The 5,634-nt window shown below is 34.5% G+C and overlaps 1 protein-coding gene across 1 annotated transcript in view; it reads right to left on the reverse strand.

Moving 5' to 3' along the window:
• LOC138125669 (5-hydroxytryptamine receptor-like) overlaps positions 1 to 5,634 on the reverse strand; it is a 256,405-nt gene that overhangs the window by 118,415 nt on the left and 132,356 nt on the right. The gene's annotated exons all lie outside the window — the stretch shown is intronic.

Below are 5,634 nucleotides of genomic sequence, written 5' to 3' on the forward strand. Positions count from 1 at the left end.
GTACAATAATTAATGTTTAATGTTATGGGACACACCTTGAATTAATCGAAATCCGTAAGTCACTAGCAGCTGTAGACGAGATCGAAGATGATGCTTCAGAATTTTAACACACAAGCGCGATTTTGCAGGGAATACGATGACCTCACTTGCTCTGCGGCCATCCGGACATCGGGAATATCTTGATCGCGATTTTTTATTGATTTCAGTAGTTTATTTTCAACGGAAAGTTAAGTGTTGAACAAATCTGGCAAACAGCAGCAAATGGGGCAAGATCGAAGATGATGCTTCACTAACACAAGCGCGATTTTGCAGGCAATAACGGTGACCTCACTTCAGGACATCGGGAATATCTTGATTGCGGTTTTTTATTGATTTCATTCACTTATTTTCAACGGAAAGTTAAGCGTTGAACAAATCTGACAAACAACATTGAAACAATTTTTTTTCACAAACAACGGTCGACATGACGACGTCGTCCGCACACTTATTAATCATTCGGTTTTTTCGATGGCGTTGAAAAAAATGTATTTCAAAAAGATAATTGTGAACGAATCGTAGAGATATTACAAAAACTATTGTACAATACACGTCCGTTAGGGCCTTTACAGCCTCGCCAGTATTATTCGACTCGCTCTGCGAGCTCGTCTCACAAAATTTCTGACTCGGCAGTAAAGGCTATCCTAACGGACTTCTACTGTAAAATACTATTACATGCGTTGATTTAGCTGCTCCAAAGGGGCACTTTTGTTGCTTTGGAGAAGAAGCACAACCAACTATGTTAATTTATTAAAAACAGGACTGTTACGTCAACATAATGTATAAAAGTACCTATAAGTACAGTAATTTATGCAATAAATACATAAAGCAGTTATTGTTCACCAAGGGAAGGGTTGACAGCACGAGCCGCAGACGAGTGCGGTAATCTCATCACATCAGTAAGAAGACACTTCCTTTTGTTCCGTACAATATTTTTTTCTGCGACTATTAAAACATTTGTTTATGATAATAGTGAAAAAAGTATAAAGTGCACTTTTTTAAACGTTTGTTTTTTACTTTTACTATTATTAGCATAAACTGATGTTTTCTGCACTAACAAAAGTTGCTTGTCCAATAAACTTATATTCTGGATGAGAGGACATACTGTTCATTTCCTCGTCATTAATATACTAGTTATTTTTATTTAACTGTTTATGGTAGGAGTGCCCAAAGTTAAAATCCTCCTTTTTAATTTTTGACTGTTTTTCATAAATAATTTAATAAATTTTTGTATGCAGGATATTTCATGAGTGATAATAAGCCCGATGGAATTAAAAATGCAACCCACAATACATTTGCAAAGTTAACCTGTATATTTGTTTTTTGGTTTGAAAAACGTAACACATCGTTAGCTGTGCAGTTTCGTAAATTATGACATAAACGTCATTCGCTTGGTTAAAGGAAATTGTGAAGAAACGAGGAGTTTTTGGGAAAATGTTTATGCGCATAAACGCCCAGCGGCAAAAGCGTTTTTATTACATTGGCCATAAATCAGAATCAGTCTGCTTTCTCATCGTTCGAATACATTTTAATCGTCGTATTTTAACTTTTTGGTAAATGTCAGATGTGAATATTTAAAATAGCCACGTTAGCTTTGAAAATGTATTGTGGGTTGCATTTTCAATTCTGTCGGCCTCATTATCACTCGTGAAATGCCTTGTATATACCTACCTAGCAAACGAAATTTATTGCTGTCGATAGTGGTATAGATAATATTTATAGTTTTGGAATTGTATTATCAGTTAATCGACATGTTCCATCGGATAGCAAAAAAAGCTGGTACAGTACGTTATAGTCTTTCTAACTCACGTTGAGCCAGCAATAAAAATAAACTGCGTACCCTCATTACCGCAAGTGCCACCATCCTCTTAACTTTTAAATAAAGATGGATTTATACCGAAAAGAAGCCCGGCCTGTTGGGCCCGGTGTACCTGGAAACCATCGAGAAAGAGCAAGAAAAACATCTGTCATTTAAACCATAAATTCATCTTCATTGTAAAGCTAAGAGGAGGTGGCACTTGCGGTAATGGGGGTGCGCAGTTTATTTTTATTGCTGGCTCAACCTGAGTTAGAAAGACTATACTATAGACACTTCCAAAACTCATTCATACTCATTCAGTTTGGAAGTGTCTACAGTAACATACTGTAGCATTTTTTTTAATGAGTTTTGGAAGTGTCTATAGTAACATACTGTACTATGGCGGCCAAAAAATTTTGGCCGTCACTTTCTTGACATTCAAGTAAAGTGTAAATAAACCTTTAGGAATCGCAACCCCACTTTCGATTCTTGTCATTTTGACAATCAATTTAAACTGTTTGAAGCTCAGATATTCCAAAAATCCGACATGAATAAACAAAATTAGGGCAATCGTACATAGATAACCTGAGGTAAACGTTCTGTGTAGTAGAAATGACAAAACAATTTTGAGTTTTGAAATTTACCACCCAAAAAATAACGTTCATAATCAAGACGGTAATCAAGATGACAATAAAGTACGGATTACATTTTTTTTTTTTTAATTGACAGACAATGACGGCCAAAATTTTTTGGCCGGCATAGTACTATGGCGGACAATAAATTTAGGCCGGCACATTTCTGACATTTCAAAAAAGTCAATGCAAGCGACCATTTATTGTCATTATGACTGATGTGTCAGTTTGTCAAACTGAAGGTTTTCAAGCTGTTTGGCGTTTCCTTCGCCCTTTTCGTAACTTACAGATCATGACGCAGTAGTATAACTGATTTGTAGTAGCACTTCTCTGTGGTGCACGCTTCTTTTCCCAATTTTAATTTTGATTATTGCTGTCACGATGACAAGAATGACAAAAATCGAAAATGGGGTTAGTTGAACATAATGCCAGCTTCACATTTTGATGTCAAGCCAATGACAGGCCGGCCTAAATTTATTGTCCGCCATAGTACCAGCTTTTTTTGCTATCCGATAGTACCACTATCAATAGTTTTCCAGTTCCAATCTGTACAGTTGAACGTCCTGTCTCTAAAGAAACTCGATGAAAACAATAATAATAAATTTTATTGTCATGTAACAATTTAACATTGAATTATAGTTATTTATTTAACGAGTTCATGTGTAATTTTGGCTTTTTTTGGAATGAGTGGACCAGTTTAAAACTCGAGTGAAACGAGAGTTTTAAAGGTCCACGAGTGCCAAAAAAGCCCAAATTACACAAGAACGAGTTGAATACAACGTTTTTTTGTTCGACGAGCCCCTTAAAGGCTCCAAATCTCTAAAAATCTTTAAAATTAGCTTGACGTTTCGTTTTGACAAGTTGTCAAATTTATCAAAATCCGTTCACACAGGCGAAAATTCTCAAATTCTGACAGTGTCGAACAAAAAACAATATTTTAACACTAAAGTAATGAAATGAATTTGCACTTTCAAACTAACGCTTGACTTTTTCGCCCTCCTTGTTCGTCAAAAACTCTCTGTCACTGATTGTGCGCGATCCAACCCTGTCTTAGTACGAGTATACTTCAGTTACTGATCTATTCGTCTAGATACTTCCTTCCGTTCGTCGCGCAGGGACGGATTCGGGAGAGTTGCAGTTGCGCTTAGTTAATTCCTCATCTGTTACAAATTTCTTCGTTATGTGTTTGCCCTGAATTTCCTTTGCAAAGCAAATTAATTTTGGTAATTTTTAAAATAATTCTCAACAGGAATCAAATTAAACCAATCGTCTGTGAGGGTTAATTCATCAATTTCTAACATACTTGTTGACCATTTTTACACATACAGATTAAATCAGTGATTCTGTCACTGCATGAGCCTTTTAGGTTTGGCTAGTAATTATGAAAATTAGATGTATAACCTGACAGCTCCGCTTTTAAAACATAAACAATTAACCAGAGTAAACAATTAAAAAAGAAATTATTATTCTACTGATTATTATTAAATAACATTCCGATAAAATGGTTTTTACGATTATCGCGTAAATTCGTAATAGTTAAGCTAAATCAACTGCCTATAAACATGAAATTTTTAAATATCATAAAATGTGTGATAGAATACTGGAGGAAACGCGAGTTTACATTAAAAAATAAAAATAGTAGACAGTGAACCGTTTTGGAAACACTTCATTGAACAGTTTCTTCCGTAAAATTTAACTGTAGTAAGTTTTAGTATTTAATTTGGGATTCATATATTATGTTAATGTTAAAACATCTTATGCAACAAGTGTATTCGTTTGTTTGTTTGTCAACGTTTTTAAACAATAAGAGGGATACTACCATAATTAATTTTATTTTATTATTACAGAAGTTCATTTTCAAAATGCTTCAAATCAACCATGAAAGGTGATCCTAAATCGAATACTTTCACTAGCTAGAGTCCCTTTTTTCATTATAGAAACCGTTCAGCAGGATTGACTATAAATAAAGCAGGAGGGATGACCCCGAACCAAGGTGAGAATCTTCGTTAAGATATTTTTAGAACACGTTTTTTACATCTTGCTCCTGTGAAGCTTTATAAAAAACTAAATATACAGCAGAAGTTAAAAATTTACCTACAAACTGAACTAATTAATTTAGTACATTTTACTTTGTTGTTTAAACTGAAAGTGAGAAAATTTGGCTATTGTTGTCATTATAAAATGATAATATTTCTAAATAAAAGATTAAATTACTATCACTATCAAGCAAATGAAGTTAAAGATCAATATTTACAGCATTAAGCCACTGCTTTTGTGGGCAACCACAGAACATTATTCCAATTCCCCTCATAATATTTCATTTCTCACGTCGAAACCTGTCAATACCAAAAATGATGTTTTCGAAATGATATTAATTTGACCACACGAGCCGATTCCCGTTTTTAATAACGAATCGATGATAAAGCACAGATGGTGTTGTGTAAGGCAATTCGGCATACATTCATTACTAAAATGACAATTCACCGAAATCTGAAACCACCTCAAATTTATCTGTACGAAAGCTCATTTACCCGCATGCGGTTGTGCCAAAGCCAGCTTTCTTAAAAACAATCACGTAATAAAAACTTGAAATAGTGCCAAAAGACGTGATTGAAATTCTCTAACAATAGCGTAATTGCATGTCTGTCTGACCATTTCCCATCAAATCCCAAACAAACTCGAACCTGCGCTCAGTAATAAATTTATTTTGTGCATATGGGTGCAGGTATAATGGCACATTAATGTAAAAAAGTTGCATGCTTTTGTGCACTCCAATCGAATAAAATTTTCTGAACTCGAACCTTCTTGTTTTCAAAGATGTCACAAAGTTCAAGATTCGATCGGCCATCAAATGAATTAAAGAAATTAAAGTTCACATAGGCCAAGCGAGGTCTGCTCTGTCTCTCTTTAACTACTCGATTTACATTCATATCGAAAAGCAAAAGAAAAATGAATGGTATACTAGAAGTACAGAGTGATCAACAAGAAACCAAATCAAGAGTGCTACCTCATCTTTTGTTTTATCGAAACGTATTTCTATCATGGATCAGCCGCTTTTATTTACTTGCTGTGGACACTCGTTTTGTTGGTTGCCTACCTCTCAAAAATCTATCATTAATAGCCTTTATAAATTTTTTGTAATTCATGAATAATAGATTTAAAAGCCAG

Source organism: Tenebrio molitor, chromosome 3, assembly GCF_963966145.1.
Source record: "Tenebrio molitor chromosome 3, icTenMoli1.1, whole genome shotgun sequence".
In the NCBI taxonomy this organism is placed as follows: domain Eukaryota; kingdom Metazoa; phylum Arthropoda; class Insecta; order Coleoptera; family Tenebrionidae; genus Tenebrio; species Tenebrio molitor.